The sequence below is a fragment of the Mobula birostris genome, chromosome 21 (genome assembly GCF_030028105.1).
Source record: "Mobula birostris isolate sMobBir1 chromosome 21, sMobBir1.hap1, whole genome shotgun sequence".
Taxonomy (NCBI): Eukaryota; Metazoa; Chordata; class Chondrichthyes; order Myliobatiformes; family Myliobatidae; genus Mobula; species Mobula birostris.
In genome coordinates, this window is record NC_092390.1 from 39,688,907 (window position 1) to 39,715,243 (window position 26,337).

Here is a 26,337-nt window from a genome sequence, read left to right on the forward strand (position 1 = left end):
GAAATGTCAGCATTGCCAGTTGTGTTTACATCTGACAAATAACAAAAAAAAAGCTATAACTTCATGCACAAGTCCATGTTGAAGTGAGATTTGAACATGATAATAACCTGCCTGGGCCCCTGTAGACTTGATTAACAACACACAAGAGACTGCAGGTGTGCACAGATAGAAGAGGTGATGAGGGGCTCGACATAAAATGTGAATCAAATGTGAATTTGAAAGACAGTTTCTAAACAGAGCAAATTCAGAAATCAGAAGTGCAAAGGGATTTGGGGAGCCCTCACGCAGGATTCCCTAAAGGTTAACTTGCAGGTTGAGCCGGTGCAAATACAATGTTATTATCATGTTCAGAGGATTAGAATATGAAAATAAGGATGCAACATTGAGGCTTTACAAGCCATTGGCTGGACTGCACTTGGAGTATCGTGAGCAGTTTTAGGACCCAATCTAAGAAAAGATATGCTGGCATTTGAGAGTATCCAGAGGAGGTTCACAAGAATGATTCTGGGAATGAAAGGTACGAGGTGCATTTGATGGCTTTGGACCTGTGCCCATTGGAATTTAGAAGAATAACGGGGGATTTCATTGAAACCTCTCAAATACTGAAAGGCCCAGATAGAGTGAATGTGGAAAAATGTTTCCTACGGTAGGGGAGTCTAGGACCACAGTGCAGAGCCTCAGAATAGAGGGATATCCATTTAGAACAGAGATGAGAACAAACTTCTTTAGCCTGGCACGGATGGAAAGTGTGCCGGGAGTGGCCCGACTGGGCTTGAACTCGGGAACCTTCACTCTGGAGTCCGGCGCTGATGTCACTGCACCACCAGTCGGCTTTATTACTACATACGTTCATTAAAATAATCATTTCATAGTCACAATTATTAAAAAAAAAACCCTGATTGATAGTTGGATATTTTTGGTGTCTGTCAACTGCTCATATATAGCCTAAGGAGAGTAAATGATTAGTAATTTTAGCCACTTCAACAATGTGAGTACAGGTTTCCCCCACTAGCTGAAAGTAGAGTGTTCCTATGAAATCTTTCATAAGCCGAAATGGCGTAAAGCGAAGAAGCAATTACCATTAATTTACATGGGAAAAATTTTGAATGTTCCCAGACCCAAAAAATAGCCTACCAAATCATACCAAATAACACATAAAACCTAAAATAACACTAACATATAGTAAAAGCAGGAATGATATGATAAATACACAGCCTACATAAAGTAGAAATAACGTATGTACAGTGCAGTTTCACTTATCAGAATCAGGAAGATTTAGCCAAAACCGATTTGCAGAAAAAAAGTCGGCATGTACACGCATGCACACACACCAGCCCACGCAAGGCTTCACAGTCATGGTAGTCTTTCTCAGGGTAAACACAAGTTTAAAGCCGGCGCCTTTTTTCGTAAAGGCAAAAATCTTCTTCGGATTTCTTTCGGTTAGCGAATACAGGTACTAATGTAGGTCTTTCGTAAAAGCGAAGTGGCGTAGAGTGAACTTTCGTAAAGTGGGGGACACCTGTACCAGTATTTTAGTAATAATACAAAGACAGTAGAGTTTAAATGTAATGGTAAGATCAAAATAGTAAGCAGCAAAAAATAACATTCCTGCCAAACATCAAGAGACCTCTTCCCACAATGAGGAAGTAACGTTGAAAAAACTACTTGCATTAGGGGAAGGGATGTTCAAAAATTAACTGTAATCTAGAAGAAAAATCTCCCTTGTTAAATAAACTTTGTTGATTATTATTAATCATAAGTTTCATTACAACTACATTACTTAATTTTCATTCATGAAACAACTCATTCACAAAGCAACTGCAATCAGTACAATATTAATATCACACAGTGTGATCAAGAACAGAGAGCCATGTTATGATTAAGAAAGTGAATGCTTCTTAATCTTTAGAGTTAAGTACTGTTTTTGACACAGAGACAATGAACGTTTTTGTTGTACAATATATGCAGCATATAAATTAAGTGCCTCCAATTAAGAGCTGATTGTGGACTTCAGAAAGGTTAAGATGAGGGAACACAAACCAATCCTCATAGAGGGATCAGAAGGTAGAGAGAGTGAGCAATTGGGTCAGGCGTGAATTAAATTTAAAATTCACAGACCACACAAAAAAGAAACAATTCTTCTTAAACTGTTGCTGGAAGATAATCGACTCATGACCAAGACACCCTCTGGTCCCCCCAACCTTCCTCGTCTCCCAGCGTGAGGAACCGTTCACAACACGGTAGTGTAGTGGTTAGCACAACACTTTACCGTACAGGCGACCCGTCGCTATCTGTACGGAGTTTGCATGTTCTCCTCGTGACCGTGTGGGTGATCCAGACGTACCAGTTGGTAGGTTAATTGGTCATTGTATATTGTCCTGCGATTCGGATAGGATTAAATCAAGGGATTGCAGTGCACTGTGGCTCAAAGGGCTGGGAGGGCCTATTCCATGCTGTATCTTAATAAAATAAAGTAAAAATTAATTGTAAGTTGTAGACTGCCACATCCTATGGTCCAGTAGCACCATGTGCTGAAGAATATTCCAAAGATTGGTTCAGTCATCACAAAGGCTCGATAAAGAAAAATCTCTGTTTGTTTATTTATTTATTTATTTATTATGTTTTTTTTATTGAAGTTCGTCATCAAACATTTCCATAAGATGTATTTCTGATACTGTACATATATATCATATAATCATATTTGTCACAAATCTCCACATAATATTTTTCTGAGGTATACACTTACAGAAAGGAGAGGAAAGAAAGAACAATCGAAAGAAGAAAACTAGGTACAAAGTAGGGAGTGATTTTTTTAACAACATATTCATTGACTTATGAGATTAACATCAGGCCTATGAGGTGTTATGCAGTTAAAAAAAATTTTCCAGTATGAATCAAATTGTTCCAATTTATGATTAACAGATTATCTTCTCCATTTTGTAAACGTCCATTGTAATTTCCATCCATACGTTTAAAGTTGGCTTCAGGATACAAAGTTAATTTGTTAAAATCAGCACTGATGCTGATTAATATGGATAAAAGTAAGGCGTCTCTTCCTCCCCAGATTAAAGTTACAAATGAAGTCCTCTACTTGGGTATTAAATTTAATACTTTCCTATCATCTGTGGCTAAAACAAATTACTCTTTAATTCTCAAAAAAATAGAAGAAGATATTAATAGATGGAGACACCTGCCAGCATCAGTCCCGGCCTGTATATCGGTCATTAAAATGAACATCTTACCCCGCATTAATTTTATCAGCTCAGTGATCCCACTTGCACCTCCAGCAGGATATTGGCAAAAACTGGACTCTTTACTACGATACTATGTTTGGAATGGTAAAAGACCCAATATAAAATGGTCAGCTACTACAAGTAGTAGTATACTACAAGTGTTTAGAGCAGCAGAAAAATTCCTAAAATTTAAAAGCGTATGGTGCAAATCATCTCCATTATGGAACAATAATCATTTTCTATCTGGGGGGAAACCATTCACTAACAGAACTTGGGAGGATAAAGGTATTACTACTCTTCAAGATATTAATGGGGCAAGTACTATCCTTAGCTTTCAAGAACTGATATCTCGATATAATATTGATAAACATTCTCTTTTCTTCTACTTTCGAGTAAGATCAGCTTGTAAAGCCTACGGCATTCCCTGGGGGTCAGATTTAACGGACCATCCCATTTTAAGTTGGATACAGAGTGCTCCAGGACAGATAGTGTCATATATCTATGATAAATTAAACTTCCAGAATTGTATGCCCACATTGGGAATGAAAGCTTGGGATAGGGACATATCTGAATTGGGACAAGACTTAGACTGGGATGCGATTTGGGATAATGCTGCCGGTGCTTCGAAAAACCCAAATCATCGGTATATACACTTGAAATTTTGTCATAGAGCATATTTAACATCGAGAATTAGACATCAAATGGGACTGGTTCCTGACCCTTATTGCTCATTTTGCCCCCATGGAGCCATTGGCTCTTTTATACATGCTGTATGGGAATGTCCAGGGGTTTTTGATTTGTGGGAGAAGGTTATCAGTACTCTTACAGAACTAACAGGGGTACAATTACCAATGGACCCCGCTGTACATCTTCTAAATGATGACTCCCACCTTTCCCTTATGGAAAAAACACGCAAAATCTGGCTGGCAGGCCTGACTGCAGCTAAGAAGATTGTAGTCCAGCATTGGAAACCTCCTCATGATAGTTCAAATACTCACTGGCTTCAGAGCTTTTTGGACATTTCTTACCTGGAACTTTCATCAGCAAGAGTAAATGATGCACGACCAAACACAATTATAATGTGGACAAATTTGACATCTAACTTAAAAGATCTTTTGTTAAAATAGGAATGCTTTGTCTATGTATGTACTACTATTCAGTTGATTGGTGGAGGGGAGAGGGATGAGGGGAGAGGGATGGGGGGAGAGAGGGGTGCAGGGGGGTGGTGATGAAGATTGGGGGGTGGCTGGGTTAAACAGTCAAAATGTAATTGGCAACTGGTTGCATTGAATGTAATTTGTTGGTGTTGCAATAAAAAATTAATAATAAAAAAAACTTGGGCTCTCCTGTTATAACCATTTCCTGGTAAGGGTCTTTTTACCAGCCACCAGCAGTGTATTCATTAAATATCTCTCTCTTTTCAACCATTCTTGATGTATACAGCCAAAATATATGGACTTACTTTCTAAGGGTATTTCACATTTAAAGTTGTCTTGTAGGGCATTGTGTATCCCACTCCAATAGTCTTTGATAACGGGGCATTCCCAGAAAATATGATAATAGTTTGCATTTTGATTTCCACAATTTCTCGAGCAAACAGGGAGGTTACTATCATAATAGGATTCCTGAGAGGGTGTAATAAAATATCTTATCAAGTTTTTCCACCCGAACTCCCTCCATTTCTGTGAACTGGCACACTTCCATTGATACCTCTATATTATTGTCCAGTCTTCCTCAGATATAATTATCCCTCCTTCCTTCTCCCATTTTGTTTTAATATATGAAGTCAAATGTGTTTTAAGATTTGACAAACCCTTATACACGCTTGAAATTATTCTACTACCGTTGTCTGAATTATATGCTTTTCTAAATAGCTCTATCAAACATGTACTTGCCTTGGTTACATTTTTAACCATCCTATTAACATACTGTCACATCTGTAAATACTGGTAAAAGTCTTGTTTTTCTAATAGGTCTTTCTCTTTGAGCATTTCAAAACTGAACAGGGCTCCTTCTTTCATTATATTGCAAATAGCTGTTAATCTCTGTTTAAAGAGATATTAGCGCTATACACCAAGATGCTGAATCCACCTACAAACCCATCTGACTGCTTGCTTAGGGAATATAACGAGAAGAAACGCTGATGCGTAGAGATAAAATGTAAATTGTCTACGTAAATAGAATGATATAGCATATACAGTGAATCATGATACATGAAAGCACCATTGTATATTTCCAAGTTTCAAAGTAGATTCATTATAATATACGTGCATATCCTACATTACTGTATTTTTACTAATATTCTATATGAGCTTGTATATGTGAAGACTGGGCCTCAAAGCTGTGGTGTCGCCTAGCAGGCTTTGGGACGGGTCAACAGATGGTATTGGTGGGTTGGGATGGGTCTGAACTATATACATGCTTATTCTGCGTCGTACTTTACTGATATTCCTTATGGATCTGTTGACTTGACGTGCGAGGATTGGGCATCAAATTGTGGTATCATGGGGCAGGGGTATGTTGGGACTCTTTTATTCTGGGAATGTGTTCTCGTGTGTGACTGTTTGTAATGTGTTTTTGCACCTTGATCCCAGAGTAACACTGTCTCGTTTGGATGACAATTATACTTGAATTGAATTGCATCAAAATATGTATATATCAGTATATATTACTTTGAGATCTTTTTCTTGCAAGCAGTTACAGGAAAATAAAGAGCTACAACTGAATTCTTGAAAGACAAAGCATAAACAAAGACTGACGAACACCAATGTGCAGAAGACAAATTGGGCAAATATTGATAAATAAATACTATTGAGAACATGAGTTGTAGAATCCCTGAAAATGAGTCCACAGGTTGTGGAATCAGTTCAGAGTTGAGGTGAGTGAACTTCCAGATTGTTTAAGATTCAAGATTGTTTCATGTCATTGCAGTACACCAGTGTAAAGAAGGGAATAATTGTTACGGATTTCTTGCAGCATATGACGACACATTAAGATAAAGAACACAATAAATATAAATACATAAGATAGCTTATATACATAGATTGATTATATGTCCATACAGTGACATTAGGTACAGGAGTGTCTGTACACAAGGTGATTCTGACAGGAAATGATATAGTAGTCATGATGGGGTGAGTTAGTGGATGGAGGTATTGATCAGCCTTACAGCTTAGGGAAAGTAACTTCTTTTGAGTCTGGTAGTTGCTACATAGCCTCCTCCCTGATGGGAGTGGTACAAAGAGTCCCTGAAAGGGTGGGTTGGATCCTTCATGATATTGCTAGCCTTTTACCAGCTCCTTTCTGTACATATTGCCATCCTTGGTGCCAAGTAGGCTCGTGACAGTGATGCATTGGGCAATGTTGATCACCTGCTGTCGAGCTTTCCTGTCTGCTGCAGAGCTGTTTCTGTTCCATGCAGTCATGCAGTATGTTAGGATGCTTTCCACTGCACTTCTACAGAAGGACATGAGTACTGATGTATGTAGTCCAGCTCTCTTCAGCCTCCTCAGAAAGTGGAGGTGATGGTGAGCTTTCTTAACTGTGGACGATGTGTTCTATGACCGTGAGAGGTTGTGTGAGATGTGCACACCCGGGAGGTCGAAACTGCTCATAGCTCCCACTGCTGTGCTGCCGATGTAAAAAGTAGTGACCTGTCCTGGGGTTGGGGAGTGGGGGGCTGGAGAGAGTGGGAAAGAAAAAAAGGACTTGTTTTTGCTATTGTTACTTGTATTGTTCTGCTGCACATTGTGGCCATGCTATGTAGGCACCAAAAACATAGAAACATAGAAAAATGACAGCCCAATACAGGCCCATCGGCCCACAATGCTGTGCCAAACATGTACTTACCTTAGGAATTACCTAGGGTTACACATAGCCCTCTATTTTTCTATGCTCCATGTACCTATCCAAGAGTCTCTTAAAAGACCCTATTGTATCTGCCTCCACCACCATCGCCGGCAGCCCATTCCACGCACTCACCACTCTCTGCATAAAAAACTTACTCCTGACATCTCCTCTGTACCTAATTCCAAGCACATTAAAACTGTGCCCTCTCCTGATAGCCATTTCAGCCCTGGGAAAAAGCCTCTGACAATCCACATGATCAATGCCTCTTATCATCTTATACACCTCTATCAGGTCACCCCTCATTCTCCGTCGCTCCAAGGAGAAAAGACCAAGTTCACTCAACCTATTTTCATAAGGCATGCTCCCCAATCCAGGTAACCTTGTAAATCTTCTCTGCACCCTTTCTATAGTTTCCACATCCTTCCTGTAGTGAGGTGACCTGAACTGGGCAGAGTACTTCAAGCGGGGTCTGACCAGGGTCCTATATAGCTGTAACATTACCTCTCGGCTCTTAATCTCAATCCCACGGTTTAGGAAGGCCAATACACTGTATGCCTTCTTAACCCCAAGATCCCTCTGATCCACCACATTGGCAAGAGTCTTGCCATTAATACTATATTCTGCCATCATACTTCACCTACCAAAATGAACCACCTCACATTTATATGATTTGAACTCAATCTGCCACTTCTCAGCCCAGTTTTGCATCCTATTGATGTTCCGCTGTAACCTCTGACAGCCCTCCACATTATCCACAACACACCCAACCTTTGTGTCATCAGCAAATTTACTAACCCATCCCTCCACTTGCTCATCAAGGTTATTTATAAAAATCATTTTAATTTAAAAAATCTTTTTATTGATATATAATCTTCTACAGCTTTAAAATGGTACAATATTTCAGCAAATTGATATATATATATATAGTTAATAAAGCTGAAGAAAAAAACTTATCAAAAATAATAATATAATGAAAGAAAAATTATAAAGAGGAAAAAGAGAACCCCAACTACTAAAAGAAAAAAACCCAGTAACTACAAGAGAAAGAAAAAAAAGAAAAAAAGAGAGAAGAGAAACCATTAGAGACCAACTCCCAGAGAAATACGTCTTACAATCATCTATATATAAAGAAGAAAAATCATCAACCGCCAATTCACATTTATATAAAATAAGATTGGAAGGAAACCATATAAACTAATTCAAATTAAATGAAAATATTTGGCAAAAGAGCCCCATCTTGTCTCAAAATCAAATCGAGGATCAAAAGTTCTACTTCCAATTTTTTCCAAGCTAAGACATAATATTACTTGAGAAAACAATTGAATTAATGTAGGGATAGAGGTATCTTTCCACTTCAATAAAATAGCCCTTCCTGCCAACAATGTGACAAATGCAATTACATGCTGGTCTGAAGATGAAATAGCCTGAATATGATGCGGAACTATTCCAAATAACACAGTCAATATATTAGGTTGTAAATTAATTTTCAGAGATTTAGAAATTATAGAAAATAAAGATTTCCAAAAAGATTTTAATGAAGAACATGACCAGAACATATGTGACAAAGTGGCTACTTCAGTTTTACACCTATCACAATAGTTGTCTATGTTAGGAAATATTTTGGACAGTCTCTCCTTTGTTAGATAATAACGGTGAACGATCTTAAATTGAATTAAACAGTGATTGGCACATATCGAAGAAGAATTGATCATTTTCAAAACTCGCAACCGATCTTCATTAACAAAAGTCATATTAAGTTCTCTCTCCCAATCTTGGTTAATCTTTAGTGAGAGGTTATCTTATTTATAAAAATCACGAAGAAAAGGGGTCCCAGAACAGATCCCTGAGGCACACTACTGGTCACCGACCTCCATGCAAAATACAACCCGTCTACAACCACTGTTTGCCTTCTGTGGGCAAGCCAGTTCTGGATCCACAAAGCAATGTCCCTTTGGATCCCATGCCTCCTTACTTTCTCAATAAGCCTTGCATGGGGTACCTTATCAAATGCCTTGCTGAAATCCATATACACTACATCTACTGCTCTACCTTCATCAATGTTTTTAGTCATATCCTCAAAAAAGGCAAGACCTGCCCATGCTGACTATTCCTAATCATATTATGCCTCTCCAAATGTTCATAAATCCTGTCTCTCAGGATCTTTTCCATCAACTTACCAACCACTGAAGTAAGACTCACTGGTCTATAATTTCCTGGGCTATCTTTACTCCCTTTCTTGAATACGGGAACAACATCTGCAACCTTCCAATCCTCCGGAGCCTCCCCCGTCCCATTGATGACGCAAAGATCATTGCCAGAGGCTCAGCAATCTCCTCCCTCACCTCCCACAGTAGCCTGGGGAACTTTTCGTCCGGTCCCGGAGATGTAGCCAACTTGATGCTTTCCAAAAGCATCCTTTTTCTTAATATTTATATGCTCAAGCTTTTCAATCCGCTGTAAGTCATCCCTACAATTGCCAAGATCTTTTTCGATAGTGAATACTGAAGCAAAATATTCATAAAGTACCTCAGCTATCTCCTCTGGTTCTATGCACACTTTTCCACTGTCACACTTGATTGGTCCTGTTCTCTCATGTCTTATCGTTAGAGTACGGGCTTACCCTTTGCCCATCCTCAGGTTGTGTTGGTTGTTAATGGAGCAGCGCATTTCACTGTGTTTTGATGTACAGCACATGCTTGTAATAAATAAATGAGTTTGAATCTAATCAATGCTTTTATAACGCACCCTTAATATAGCAAAAATGTCTCAAAGTACTTTACAGAGGTGGTAATAGACAAAATCTGACACTACATGAGGAGGGATCAGAGCAGGTGACCTAGTGGTGGAAAAGCCTCTTGAAAGGAGGAAAGAGTTGGGAAAATATAGAAATGGAATTCCACAGCGTGTGCTGGAGATGGCTGAAGGTACAGCTGCCAATGATGGATCAATTCAATTCAGGAACAACTTAAAAGCTGGAGTTAAAACAGAAGCGGTGTCTGGTTGACACCTTGAATAGATTTGGAAACAAAAGTAAGAATATTAAAATCAAAACACTGCTCTGTGAAAGGCTTATGTTTTTGCCCTCTTTGCAGATAGTGGTTACATTTTCTGATTAATCAGCAATTTTTTTTGTAAAGAAATGAAGGAAGCAATTCATTTATGCTTGCACATTTCCAATTTCCCCATCTCTTGGGGGCTCTTAGGTTTAGCTGTCAACTTTCATAGGATTGCAAACTGGTTGGTAGCAGATTAGCCATCCACTATGCACCTCTCCCATCATATAACCTATCCATCTTACATACCATAACCATTACCCAACCAAATATTGACTACCAATCATATTATCTCGGCATTATGTATTCTCCCCATTACACTGACTGTATGCATGCTTCCCACTACTGTATTAAACTACTCATAAGAAACAGACCATATCCTACCGCTTCTGTGGAATTCACCAGAAATGAAAACTGCAATGTACAGGTTTTTAAACAAATTGGCAGATACTGTGTATTCCTGCTCATCTTGTATATTGCCTAAGTTATTTATCCAATTGCTCACGTTCATCCATAGATAGTGTCAAATTATCTAATGTTGTCATACCCACAACTTTGTCTAAGCACGGAACATTTTGGTTTCCAATCCAAATCTGCAATATAAAGCAAATTTGAATGACCCTAACCTTAAATCATTATAAGAATATTAATGCTCAACAGCTTCCATATCTACTTTCAAAATAAGTGAAGTTCTGCTCTTGTTGGTTGTTAGCATAAAGGAGAAGAGGAAATTGGCCAAAGTACGGAACTGTTATACAATTAAGTCATCATGTTGCAACATGGTAACAGATGTTCTCTTCAGACCCGCATTTCAAGATGCTCCATCAACTCTCCACTGAAGTAGCTGAACAAGCAAAGGGTTAAAGGAAACTCATAGTTTTTTTACATTTGCTAACTCAGAAACTTTGATCAATGTCTTAAAAAAATCATTTTCAAAACTGCAATGTGCAGGAGTTTACAGATGGATGGAACAGGATCTTAGACTTTTTGCCCAGGGAAAGCAAATGTTTTTATTCTCCCACTGCCGCTCTGCCTTCTTGGAACAGCTTATGTTGATTTTAATTGAGTGCTGACAGTATTAAGGCTAATTGAGATCCTATCACTCAGATTTATTTTCTGAAATTAATGGAAATAGAAATTGGTGGCTCTGAAAAATGCATTGCCCATTCACAATTCAGTTTACACCATTAGACAAATATTGGTAACAATGCAAATTACACGAGCTCTGATATTTTAAAGAGTAAATTGCTTACCTTTATAAAGCACCTGCCACAGCCTCAAACCATACCAGACAAATGAAGGTCAATGAAATAATTTTAAGCAGAGACACTGTTGAGGTTTGATGAGATACAACAGCCTATTTGCATACAGCATGGTTGCTCAAATGGAAATAGATTACCAGAAAAAAAGCTTCAGTTGTTCTCCCTGGCCTCAGAAATACCAATGTATTTCCTGTTTTGAGTCCCATTAGAGACACTGGTCCATTTCAATGGTGGACTTAGTGCAGCACACAACCAGTCCAGCTGAATACTAGATTTGATCAAATTCACAGATATATCTTCAGACTCAATTTGTCAGGGTGACTAATTTGATTGCATGTTTTTGGAGTTTGAGCTACATATACTGATGAGTATACAAAAAACCCAAGCACTTTCTTTGTTTAATCTGTCAGGCGTTGCGACTCCCACAAGTCACCTTCCTGGAGACCAAGCCAAACTGCACTTGAGAGTTTTATTCACTGATGTGTTCAACAAAAGCATTTACTTACTGCATTATTTTATAATTGGAAAAGGCAGCTATTTCAATCTCAAATTTAAATTGCTGATAAACCTTTCTAAATTTTATACCTTACAAGGTCAAAAAAGGAGGCCAATTGTCTCATACATATCAGGTTTGAAATTATGCTTGACATCACAAACTTTCATCCCACCCCATTTTGCTATTCTATTTTAACAGATTTACCCAGATTACTCTCAAATCCCACCATTCTTTTCCACTCAACTGCTCACAGTGGCAGCAAATTCCACATTCTCACCTCTTACACAATGAAACTCTCTTTACCAGTTTGCTTTGGATTTATTATTGCCTAGGATTCCTAGATTTCACCTTGCTTGCAAGGAGAAATATCTTCTTTATATTTATTTAGTTCCTTGCTAACAACACAAATAAATCATGTAATAGTGTTTTCTGCAGAAAAGGACGCTAGCCCTTCCTGATAAGTATAACTTCTCATTAAATGTGTCACTCTAATAAATCTCTTTTGTACTTTCGCCAATGTCTCTACATCATGTCTTATAACACAGCACTCTTAGTGTGGTCTAAACAACACACTATATAAACTTAACAGAGTCTTGTTGATTTACAGTCATATAACTCCAGTAGCTCTTTTCTTTGCCATTACTTGTGAGTTTTTGTATGCAACAATTTGTGGCCCTTCCAGATTCTTCATGTTACTTTTCTGCAGAATACCAATTCTTTTATATTCATGAGTACTTTAACATTGCCATCTCCAGAAAAGGAGGACGTCATGAAGGGTTCCTCCACTGAGTCAGTGAGGGTGGCAAGTCAGAAATGGGAAGAGAACAATCACTCTATTGGTAGTATTCTATAAACACCCAATAATAACCGAGACACTGAGGAGCAGATCGATAGGCAGATCTGGGGAAGGTGCAGAAATAAGGGGCTGTTGTGATGGGCGACTTCAACTTCCCTAATATTGACTGTTTGGCATCTCTTTAGCACAAAAGGGTTAGATGGGGCAGATTTGTTGGGTGTGTCCAGGAATGGTTCCTAACACAATATGTTGGCAAACTGACTGGAGGAGAGGCTAGTCTAGGTCTAGTACGGGGCAATGAACCCGGTCAGATGTCAGTTCTCTCAGTGGGGGAGACAGGTACCACAACTACTTAACCTTTACCATAACCTTGGAAAGGGATAGGGATAGAAGGTATGGTAAAGTATTTAATCGGGTGATGGTATTAGGCAGGAACTTGGGAGCATAGATTGGAAACAGAATCAAAATCAGGTTTAATATCACCAGCATATGTTGTGAAATTTGTTACAATGCAATACATGATAATAGAGAGAATAAAGAAAACTCTGAATTAGAGTATTTTTTATACACACACACACACACAAGGACTCTTGAGTGTGTGCATTCAGGCTCCTGTACCTCCTTCCTGATGGTAGCAATGCCTGGGTGGTGGGGGTCCTTAATGATGGACACTGCCTTTTTGAGGCACTGCTCCTTGAAGCTGTCCTGGAGACTATAGAGACTATGAAGGCTAGTGCCCATGATGGAGTAGACTAAATTTACAACTCCCTACAGCTTACTTTGATCCTGTGCAGCAGCAATCCCTCCCCCACCCCCACCACACACAATACCAAATGGTATTGCAGCCAGTTAAAATGCTCCTCATAGTACAAGGTACGGGTGTACTCAGTGAAATGTATTATGGAAATGTGGAGGTTCATTAGGGAGCACTTGCATGGGGCTCCGGATAGGTTTCTCCTATGGGTGACTAGAGTCAGGATAGGACTGATTAATGACAATTCAATATCCAGAGTTGGAGTTTTCAGCTAAAACAGAGAAGAAGAGCAATTTTGATAAAGGAAATAATTGCACCTCTGAAAGGACTGATATTGTATAAAACTCAAAAACAAATCGGCAACATGGGATGAACTGAAGAATCAAATAAAGTACTCAGTGCTGCTGGGAATGTTTTATAGGCCCCAAACATTAATATATATTTTAATGCTTTGGTTATCAGTAATTTACTTACATCATGAATTTCTCAGTTCTCCTAATTGAACCCACACACCAAAAAAAAGCCACTTGTACTATGGGTTATGTAAATAAGAAAAACAGTTAGTGCTAGTAATCTGAATTAAAAGAAGAAATACTGAATCAGCTAACATTTTTACAAAGCTAATGAGAATCCTTCGGATAAATAACCTTAAGACTTGAAGATAACTTTGCTTTCTTTGATGGTGCCTAACTTCTGAGTGCATGCATGCATGCATGCAACAAGTGGACAACTTGTAAACAAGAAGTAAACAACTGACCTTGGTTTTAGGGAGTAAATCTTAACAGGTGACCAATAAGAGAGCATTCTAAAGGGAATTCCCATACTTCAATTAGATTTAGCTTAACTATGAACATCTCAATAGATGAACTGTGAGTACATGTTTCAAATTGGGTGAAGTCGATTTTATCAAGTAAGATCTTAAATTCACTCTCTGCAAAGATGGAGGGAATAGAATTAATCGGTGCCTTATAAAGATATCTAGAGAGGTACTTGAGAGAGTGTATTTTCCAGCATAGAGTCGATGGACTGAAACAATTCATGGGTTTGGTTTATCAGATATTGAGAAACCTGCAGTGTGGAATAAGGCAATTAAGAGAAACCAAACATCCAATACCGCAGGAGGATAAAATCAGGAAGGAATTTAGCACAGCAAAAATAGTGCAACGAAAAGTCTTGACCAGTGGAAGTTGCAAAATTCCTATAGTAGCGAGCAAATGATTGAGTAGTTGCAGTCCAGATTTTAGCATCAGTGAAAATTCTGAGGGATAGCATAAATCAAAATTCACAAAGGTTACTCGAGAGTAGTCAGCATAGATCTACTAAAAGAAGCTGGTGTCTAACTCCCATGAAATTCCTATAGGTGGAAACAAGTAGTGTTAATAAGTATAAAACAATTAATATCATAATATCCAAAGCTTTCGGCATGATTTTTTGAAAGGATTCCACACAGCAGACCAATCAAGGCACTAAAAACCTATAGAATGCTCACAGGGGCAGTATGTTTGATATAACTTCTCAGTAAAGTGGAGTTTTGTGATATAATCCCTCTATAATTTAAAGGATGACATCAACGGACTGAATTTCCTTCTCTTTAAGAAGAGAGCAACTGATTGTCTGGGCATTGATTTGCCTCCATTATGGGCTTTCCATAGGTTTATGGAGTTTCATTTAAACTCACAGGGTTCAATCTTTCATTATACAGGAGATGCATTTTACAGATCACATAACCATCAATTTCACATAACTGTCAAGGCTTATAGAACAGGAACACAAGGCACGTAATTGAATTTCTATCCATATAGTTGAAATAAATTCATGCAGATATTTGCATATTTCTTTCTCCACATCTTTTCTCTTATTAAGTTTCTGTTATACCATTATTGCTTTCTTTCATTTCAGTCCAATTGGATTCTGTTTCTAACATTATTTTAATGAAGTCTATTTTTCTTCTGCTACTTTGTTTTCCCCAATTATTCTGTTTTTTAACTGCTTCCTTATCATACCTTTTAAGCCTGTTGTGATGAAGAAAACCATCCTTTGTATCTGTTCATTGTTTATCAGTTACTTTCCCGCAGCTTTCTAACTGCATTAAAATCAGAATCTTTAATGTTATGTCAGCTCATCAATGAGCCTGACTAGCTAAGATTTAGTGACAAACTTTTTTTTTTGAGATGTTGGCTCAGTTGCTCAGCATTTAAGATGAGGAAGTAAATTGGCTTTGTGGGAGAAACCAGAGAGCGGTAGGAGATGGTTGCCTTTCTGACTGCAGGCTGTTGGCTAGTGGTGTGCCACAGGGATCGGTGCTGGGTTCATTATTGTTTGTCATCTATATCAATGATTTCAATGATAATGCGGTTAACTGGATCAGCAAGTTTGCAGATGACACCACGATTGGGGGCGTAGTGGACAGCGAAGAAGGCTATCATGGCTTGCAGTGGGATCTCGACCAGGTGGAAAAATCGGCTGGAAAAAATGGCGGATGGAATTTAATGCAGACAAGTGTGAGGTGTTGCACATCGGTAGGATCAACCATGGTAGGTCTTACACAGTGAATGCTAGGGCACTGAGGAGTGTGTTAAAACAAAGGGATCTATGGATACAAGTCTATAATTCATTGAAAGTGGCATCACAGGTAGGTAGGGTCATAAAGAAAGCTTTTGGCACATTGGCCTTCATGAATCAAAGTACTGAGTACAGGAGATGGGATGTTATGCTGAAGTTATATAAGACATTGGTGAGGCCTAATTTGGAGTATTGTGTGCAGTTTTGGTCACCGATCTACAGGAAAGATGTAAATAATTAAGAGGAAGAATGATGGGAAATGGTAGTAATTTTATTATATATTTCTGCTGATATTCAAGAAAGAGCAAATTGAAAAATATTACGGATAATAAAACACAGTTTGAGAAAGAAACCATAAGAAGGCCAATGCAACAAGGTTGTCAGAGAAGGAAAGTCCTTTTTCCCTTTCTAATGGTGGAAGGATGGGTGAGGGCACGTTTTAATCTTGGGTGCCACAGCACAACACATACAGGCAGAGACAGAGCTCAAATTGATGATACATATTGGCTTTTGTGATACAGCACACACCGAGAACTTCTTGGACAGATTACTATACCATCGTAGGCTAAGCAATTGCTTTTTCTGGGGCTAGGGGGAAGATTGAGAGAGGACTAGTCATATCAATGGGATCTGATAATTAGGGATTCTGTGGAAAATGAATGCAGTTCTTTTGGCTGCCAAAAGTGGTTTCATTTAATTAATTAATTTTGAGATACAGCACAGAATTGGCCCTTCCGGCCCTATGAACCACGCCGCCCAACAACTCACCAATTTAACCCAAGCCTACTCACAGGACAATTTACAACGACCAATTAACTTACTAATCAGTAAGTCTTTGTGCCGTGGGAGGATACGGGAGCTGCTGGAGGAAACCCACTCATTCCATGGGAAGGATGCACAGATTCATTACAGTGGATGCTGGGGATGAACTCCCGATGCCCTGAGCTGTAATGGCATTGTGTTAACTGCTATGTTATCATAGTTGCTGCAAACCAGATTAGTAACTATTCCTATTGAAGAGTTAATGCTAATACTTTGATGTGCTAAGTTATAGAGCATGCAGGAAGTACTTTCCAGAGGTACACCGGAGGATGCTCCCAGACCCACGTCTATCAGAATGGTTTCAGTGCAGGGTGGATGTTTACACCATTTCGAACCCCCACTTGCTATAGTCCCATTTTGCTGAACAGGCAGTGTAGGCCACAATTCAAGAAAGGCCTAGATGGAGTGAACGTGGAGAGGATGTTTCCGGTAGTGGGGGAGTCTAGGACCAGGTTCACAATACAAGAGCATCTCTTTGGATGAGGTACAACTTCTTTAACCAGAGGGTGGTGAATCTGTGGAACTCGTTGTCACAGATGGCTGCGGAGGCCAAGTCACTGGGTATATTTAAAGCAGAGGTTGATAGCCTCATGAGAATGTCAAAGGTTATCAGGAGAAGGCAGGAAAATAAGGTTGAGAGGGACAATAAAACAGCCATGATGGAATGGTGGAACAGACTCAAATGGCCAACTGATCTAATTCTGCCTCTATGTCTAAGGAAGACAATTGATCAAACAATGTCATGAACTGCCCTAAAATGAGGATAACCTGATTCTTGGCTGGCAGTTACACACATCTTTCTGAACAAATGACTCACGTTAAGCCAACAATAGCCATTTCAGTTCATAGCAGGCCTTTCATTACCTTCAGAAACTTTTGAAGTTACAGCTGATCCATGAGTTGCATTGTACTTTACAAAGCTCAGCTATCTGACCAAACCCCACATTTTTTTTTCTTGTTGTTCTCATGTTTGTCCACAGAGAAAGGTGGTTAGCTTCCTTGGTCTTCTAAACATGGCATTGGCTATCTGCTTAATCGATCCAAAAATTGCTGACTCATACTGCTTGCGGAAGTTGTCTGTTTGGGAACAAAGTTCAAGGTTATAGCTACTTTGCTGAACTTCTGGTTTTATAACAAAGTATACTACTTTGGAAACTGTTGGGGGAGGGTGGAATAACCTCAGGGGAATAACCGCAGCAGTGAACAGGTCTCCGGCACTGATTCTGGCTCAGAAGGGAAGTGGGGGAGGGGGGAGAGAGAATTTCAGTAGTGATAGCAGATTCCATGGTTAAAGGAACAGGCTGGAGATGCTGTGGATGCAAAAGAGACACCCGGATAGTATCGTGAACATGAGAAAATCTGCAGATGCAGGAAATCCACAGCAACACACACAAACTCAACAGGCCAGGAAGCATTAACGGAAAAGAGTAAATAGTTGACGTTTCAGGCCGAGGCTCTTTACCGAGACTGGAAAGAAAGAGGAGAAGTCAGAGGAAGAATGTGGGAGGGGGAGGGGAGCAAGAAGCACAAGGTGGTAGGTGAAAGGTGAAACCAGGAGGGGAGGAGGGTGTGAAGTAAAGAGCTGGGAAGTTTATTGGTGAAAGGGATAAAGGGCTGGAGAAGGGAGATTCTGATAGGAGAGGATAGAAGACCATGGAAGAAGGAGAGGAGCACCAGAGGGTGTTGATGGCCAGGTAAGGAGATAAGGTGAGAGAAACAGGAATGGGTAATGGTGAAGGAGAGGGGAATGAGGGGAAGTATGAGAAATCAATGTTTATGCCATCAGATTGGAGGCTACCCAGACGGAATACAAGGTGTTACTCCTCCAACCTGAATGTGGCCTCATCATGGCAGTAGAGGAGGCCATGGACTAACATGTTGGAATGGAAATTGGAAGTAGAATTGAAATAGGTGGCTACCAGGAGATCCTGCTTTTCTAGTGGACGGAATGTAGGTGGCAGGTGAAGTGGTCTCCTAATCTATGTCGGGTCTCACCAACATACAGGAGGCCACAGCAGAAGCACCGGATACAGACTTGCAGGTGAAGAGTCGTCTCACCTGGAAGGACTGTTTGGTTCCCTGAATGGTAGTGAGGGAGGAGGTGCAGGGGCAGGTGTGGTACTTGTTCTGCTTGCAAGGGTAATGGAGAAAGTGAAGCCCCTTTTCTTGAAGAAGGAAGATACCTCAGTAGTTCTAGAATGAAATGCTTCATCCTGAGAGCAGATGCGGCAGAGACAGAGGAACTGAGGGAAGGGGATGGTATTTTTACAAGTGACAGGGTGGGAAGAGGTATAGTCCAGTTAGCTGTGAGAATCAGTGGGTTTATACATGAATAGACAGACTGTCTGCAGAGACAGAGGCAGAGAGATCAAGAAAGGGGAGGGAGGAGTAAGACATGCACCTGGTAAATTTGAAGGCAGGGTGGAAGTTGGAAGCAAAGTTAGTGAAGTCGATGAGCTCAGCATGGGTGCAGGAAGCAGCACCAATGCACCCAGATGGTATGTTGCCTCCCAGGCATCAGGGTCAGGGACGTCTCAGATTGGATGCACAGCATTCTAAAGGGGAAAGGCAAGTAGCCAGAAGTTGTGGTACATATTGGCAATAATGGTGTAGGTAGCAAAAGGGATGAAGTCCTGAAAGGAGAATATTGGGAGTTAGGTACAAAGCAGAAAAGCATGTCCTCAAGGGTAGTAATCTCTGGATTGCAGCCTGTGCCACAAACCAGGGAGGGTAAGAATAAGATGATTTGGTAGATGAATGTATGGCTGGGGAATTAGTACAGGGGACAGAGTTTCAGATTTTTGGATCATTGGGATCTCTTCTGAGGAAGGTATGACCTTTACAAAAAGAATGGATTATACCTGAGCCCAAGGAGAACCAATATCCTTGTGGGCAGGTTTACTAGAACTGTTTGGAAGAGTTTAAACTAATTTTGCTGGGGCTAGAAACTAGAGTGATAGGGTAGAGGATGGGGAACTTGGTAAACAAGTAAATGTTTTGTGAAGTTTAAAAAGGGATAAGAATTTAATCTGGTAACATGGAAAAAAAATTGGGAAGTGTGATGAATATAGAACTGAATGTGTTATACAATCGGTGGCCACTTTATTAGGTTCCTCCTGTACCTCATGAAGTGGCCACTGTATATGTATGTTCGTGGTCTGCTGCTGTAGCCCATCCACTTCAAGGTTCAGTATGCTGTGCGTTCAGAGATGCTCTTCAGCAAACCTCTGTTGTAACGCGTGGTTATCTGAGTTACAGTCACCTTCCTGTCAGCACAAACCAGTCTGCCCATTCTCCTCTGACCGCTCTCATTAAAAAGCCATTTGTTTGCCCACAGAACTACCATTGACTGGATTTTTGAAATTTGTTTTTCACACTAATCTCTGTAAAGTCTAGAGATTGTGTGCATGAAAATCCCAGGAGATCAGCAGGTTCTGAGATACTCAAACCACCCCATCCGACACCAATAATCAATCCATGGTCAAAGTCACTCTGTTCACATTTCTTCCCCATTCCGATGTTTGGTCAACAAATGAACTTAACCATACCTGAATGCTTCTATGCATTGAGTTATTGCCACAATCTGCATTATCCAGGTGTACCTATTGAAGTGGCCACTGAGTGTATTTGAATGCCCACAGTACACAGAAAAAAAGCAAATGATCTTGTAGCACAGATTAGTATCCTTCCCAATCCCACTCTCCTGCCTTCTCTTCATAACTTCTGACACCTTTACTAAACAAACCTCCACTTTAAATATACCCAATGACTAGGCTTCCACAGCAGCATGTGGCAGTAAATTCCACAGATACACTGCCCTCCAACTAAATAAATTTCTATTATAAAGAGACATCCTTCTTTTCAGAGGCTGTGTCCTCTGGTCCTAGACTTCCCTACTATAGGGATTCCTCTCCATGTCCACTCTATCTAGGCCTTCCAGAATTCAATAGAGTTCAATGAGATTCCTCCCCTATTCTTTTAAACACCAGCAAGTAAAGGGTCCAGAGTCATCAGATGCTGCTCCTGCGTTAACCCTTTCGTTCCCAGGGTCATTCTTGTGAACCTCCTCTGGACCTCTCCAACGCCAGCACATCCTTTCTTAGATAAGGGATCAAAAACTGCTCACAATACTCCACATGTGGTCTGACCAACACTTTATAAAACTTCAGCATTATATCGTTGCTTTTATAGTCACGTCAGACAAATTTGTTGGAATTCTTTGAGGAAATTATGGCGCAGGATAGACAAAGGAGAATTAGTGCATATGGTACTTGGATCTTGACAAAATACTGCATATGAGGCTGAAAAACAAGCTAGGAGCAATGGTATTACAGGAAAGATACAGCACAGGTAGAAGATTGGCTGACTGGCAGGAGGCAAAGAATGGGCATAAAGGGGGCCTTTTCTGATTTGCTGCCGATGACTCGCGGTGTTCCACAGGGGTCGGTGATGGGACTGCTTTTTTCACATAATATCTCAATGATTTGAATGACAGAATTGATGGCTTTGTGGCCTAGTTTGTGGATGATACGAAGACAGATGGAGAGGTAGGTAGTGTTGATTAAGCAGGGAGTCTACGGAAGGATTTAGACAGATTAGGGGAATGTGCAAAGAAGTGGTAGATGGAATATAGTTTAGGGAAGTGTATGGTCTTGCACATTGGCAGAAGGACTAAAAGTAAAGACAAATGAAGAAAAAATACAGTACAAAAATATCAGAGGTGCAAAGTGACTTGGGGGTCCTTGTGCAGGATTCCCTAAAGCTTAACTTGTTGGTTGAGTTGGTGTTACGGAAGGCAAATGCAACGTTTGCATTAATTTCAAGAGGACTAGAATATAACTCTGGTTCCCATCCTCCTGCCAAATTAATTTAAACCCTTCTGAACAACTCTAGCCAACTTGCCCACAAGGATATTGGACGCCTATTGTTCGGGTGTAACCTGTCCTTTTTGTACAAGGCCATATCTTTCCCAGAAGCGATCCCAATGATCCATAAATCTGAAACCCTGCCCCCTGCTCCAGTTCCTCAGCCATGCATGCACCTGCCTAATCATTCTATTCCTACACTCACGGGCACATGGCACAGGCTCCTTAAAATCTTTGTCTATCAATGTCATTGGTACCAATACGTACTAAGGCTTCTGGCTGCTTACCCTCGCCATGGACCTGATCCAAAACATCCCTGATCCTGGCACCAGGGAGGCAACATACCATCCGGGTGTCTGTATTGCAGCCACAGAACGTCGACTCTGTTCCTCTGTCTAGGGAATCTCCTATCAATGCTGAAGTCCTCTTCGCCTCTCTGCTCTTCTGAGCCACAGCACCAGACCCAGTGCCAGAGACCTGGTCACTGTGGCTCCCCCTGATAGTTCATCCTCCTCAATAGGGGTACTCTGCACTAGCTGTGCATTTCCTCTCCTTCTCCTGACAGCCACCCAGTTACCTGTCTCCTGCAATCTAGGGGTGACTACCTTCTTGTAGCTTCTGTCTATCACCTCCTCATTTATCCATTCCAATTGAAGGTCATTGAGTTGCAGTTCCAGTTCCTTAACACATTCTCTCAGGAGCTGTGTTTATCCGGGGAGACTGGAGGTCTCCCAGGCTTCCCACCTTCCACACACAGTACAAAACACTAACCCTGGAGCCATTCTCACTAAACTGCTATGCTCTAGCAGATAAGGATACACAAATAAGAACAGAAAGAGAATAACTTACAAGATACTTTACCTCAGCCCAGCCTGATGAGCCAAAACCACTCTAAATACCAGCACACTCAAAAGAACAGCCACTCTGCTTGCACTTGTGCTATTTTTATCGGCTCTTTCTAATGAACCCCTCTTGCTGACTGGTCGCTCTACAACTCAGAGAAACTGCTGCGAAGCTCTGCCTTTAAAATCTCAATCGCCATCCTGATTGAAATCGAGCTCTCTTTACACACTTGCTGACAGTGATTGTCCTTCTCAGATGTGCCGGCGTTGGGGGGGGGGGGGGGGGCAACCAGAGGACGTTCGCAAGAATGGTTCTGGGAATGAAGGGGTTAATGTAGAGCCTGTGGACGAGGGCACAGTTTCAGAGTAGAAGGACATCCCTTTAGAACAGAGATAAGGGGGGAATTTCTTTCACCAGACTGCGGTGAATCTGTGGAATTCACTGCTACATATGGCTGTGGAGGCCAAGTCACTGTGTATATTTAAAGCAGAAGTTGACAGGCTCTTGATTAGTAAGGACATTAAAGGTTATGTGGAAAAGTCAGAATAATGGGGTTGAGAAGGATAATAATAAAGCAGTCATGATTGAATGGCGCAGTTGTCTCGATGGGCCGAATGGCCTAACTCTGCTTCTACGTCTTATGGCCTGATAATTTCGAGAATTATTCTGCAACTCTGGACACGATTCCAGGCTTTAGTTGTTGTACGAGGGAACTACCTGGAGCAGAGCTGGTAAGTAGTCGGAGCTCTCCTCATGCAATACAACCACGCTATCCTGGCATTTGACCTTTCCATCACAACCGCCTCCAAACATCTGGAAATATTTCCCATGGTCGTGATCACTGTGAATGGGCACAGTGATGACTAATTGCAAAACTACTCTATAAAGAGAGGATTGTCTGCAAAGCTCATCAAAAACACAAGGAAAGGCATTAAATCCGGAACATGCATGCACAGTTGCTAAGTGCATCACAGTGCTTGCTGCACAATTAGCATTAAGAAATACTTAGCAAGAAGGTCATTAGAATGGAACCACTTTTTGTACAATAAAGTGATATAAATTGCAGCATATATAAGGAGATAATTTGTGTGACTCAGGTAAATTGTTAAAAAAAATCCAAAAAGCATAGCTCAACAGTTGCAAAGCTAAACTTATCTCAGGGAGTTTAGGGACTGCAGGAGCAACAGAGAGGGGTGTGACAGGCTGTGGCATTGTTAGATTCACCTGTTTTTTCCACATTCTAATGTTCTACAAGTAGTTAATAGGGATTAATATCATTATGAAAATGAGCTGCATGGATTCGATAAGATCATTTGGTTTTCAAAAATATCACTGGGTGGATATCCCTTACTTTAGGATTTTCCACATTGCAAGTGACAAATAAACTGGCTGCTAAATAGCACAGATGATGTACATAAGACTGCTTAATTCATGTTGATGCTACTATATTTCTGTGTTATATTGACTATTCTGTTCTACATAGTATTTATTATAAATTGCTATAATTGCACATTGCACATTTGAGCAGAGACGTAAAGATTTTTATTCCTCATCTATATGAAGGATGTAAGTATTAAAGTCAATTCAATTCAATAATTGCTTCTGGATCAGGTAACACCATGGCTAAATACTTCTCAATCTCTTCCACCATCTATTTTCATCACATTACTACTGACTGGTGTTCTTTTCCATAATACATCATGGAGATGGTTTATCAAACATTAACCATACTGGAAATCTTGTCTTTCTGAAAATCTTCAAGACCTTGGAGCATGTTTAACCCCGCCATCAATGAATATTCTTGAACAGAAGTGCAATTGTTGAATGTTCATCTCCATTCATCACCCTCTCAAAACTGAGCAGGTGGTCTCGAGTTGGACGTTGGCAGCGCACAAACTTGGACAAATAAGTAGCACATAGCATTATGCTGGGATATACTTATCTCAGTCAGGAAATTCACAGCCTCTAAACTTTGACTTCCAACAGTATGACAGTTGAATTTCCCTGTTATAAATGTCTGTAATTATTAATTCAACATGGAATTCAACAATTTCTGATTGAGCTTTTACTTCACTTGTGCAGCATCCCCCTTCTACTTCTCTTCCTCCTTCTACTTCTCTTTCAGCAAGTTCAGATTTTATTCATTGTCTATTTACTTCTCTCTCAAATATATCTGTTGTTATTCAATAGCCTTTATCACCCTCTTTCAGCCAGCACTGGTTCACCTTTCTTGCTATCCAGTTTTTGCTCTCTCTACCCTGTCCACATTCTCTGCAACTTTAAAGATGTTTTATTTCTAACTTTTCCTAGTTCTGATGAAGGGGCACTGACAAGTGTTTCTCTCTCCACAGAAGTTGACTGACAAACTGAGTACTTCTAACATTTTCTATTTTATTTCAGGCTGTCCAGCAACTATCCCTTTGAATCAAGCTCTTTAAAAGACCTCTCATGCAAAAATAGTAGTGAATTAGTGTTTATGGGTTCAATGTCCACATGTCCATTCAGAAATCTGATGATAGAGGAGGAGGAGATGTTCCTGAATTGTTGAGTGTTTGTCTTCGGGCTCCTGTACCTCCTCCCTGATGGTAATGATGAGAAGAGGACATGTCCTGGGTGTTGGGGATCCTTTAAGATGGATGCTCCCTTTTTAAGGCATCACTCCTTCAAGATGTCCTGGATGCTGGGGAGGCTAGTGCCCATGATAGAGCTGACTGAGTTTACAACTTTCTGCAGCTTATTTCGATCCTGTGCAGTGCCCCTCCTCATACCAGATAGTGATGCAGCAGGTTAGGATGTTCTCCACAGTTAGATATTCTGTATTTTTCTCTTTTCTTGTTACTATCTCAATATGATTACATATAACATGATCTGTCTGGTTGCACGCAAAAATGAAAAACAAAAGTTTTTCACTGCATCACACAAAAAATGCTGGAGGAATGCTATGGAGAAAAGTACAGTTGACGTTTTGGGCCAAGAGCCTTTGGTAGGACTGGAAAAAAAAGACGAGGAGTAGATTTAAAAGGTGGGGGGGGAGGGAAGAGAGAAACCCAAGGTGATAGGTGAAACCAGGAGGGGGAGGGATGAAGTAAAGAGCTGGGAAGTTGATTGGTGAAAGAGATACAGGTCTGGAGAAGGGGGAATCTAATAGGAGAGGACAGAAGGCCACGGAAGAAAGAAAAGGAGGGAGGAGCACCAGAGAGAATTGATGGGTAGGCAAAGAGATAAGGCGAGCGAGGGAAAAGGGGATGGGGAATGGTGAAAGGAGGAAGAGCATTACTGGAAGTTCAATAAATCAATGTTCATGCCGTGAGGTTGAAGCCTACCCAGGTGGAAGGTAAGGTGTTGTTCCTCCAACCTGAGAGTAAGCTGTTGTTCCTCCAACCTGAGGGAAGCATTGTTTGGGGCCCTGAATGGTAGTGAGGGAGGAGGTGTAGGGTCAGCACTTGTTCCGCTTGCAAGGATAAGTGCCAGGAGGGAGATCAGTGGGGAGGGACGAATGGACAAGGGAGTTGCGTAGGGAGCGATCCCTAGGGAAAGCAGAAAGGTGGGGGTAGGCAGGGAAAGATGTGCTTGGTGGTGGTATCCCGTTGGAGATGGCGGAAGTTCTGGAGAATTTTTTGTGCTGGATACAGAGGCTGGTGGGGTGGTAGGTGAGGATAAGAGGAACCCCATCCCTGGTAAGGAGGCAGAAGGATGGGTAAGAGCAGGTGTGCGTGAAATGGAAGAGATGCAGCTGAGGGCAGTGTTGATGGTGGAGGAAGGGAAGCTCTTTTCTTTGAAAAAGGAGGCCATCTCCTTCATT

General features: G+C 40.6%; 1 protein-coding gene across 3 annotated transcripts in view; it reads right to left on the bottom strand.

Annotated features, from left to right (window-relative positions):
• Window positions 1–26,337, bottom strand: part of blnk (B cell linker) — a 199,045-nt gene that overhangs the window by 166,608 nt on the left and 6,100 nt on the right. The gene's annotated exons all lie outside the window — the stretch shown is intronic.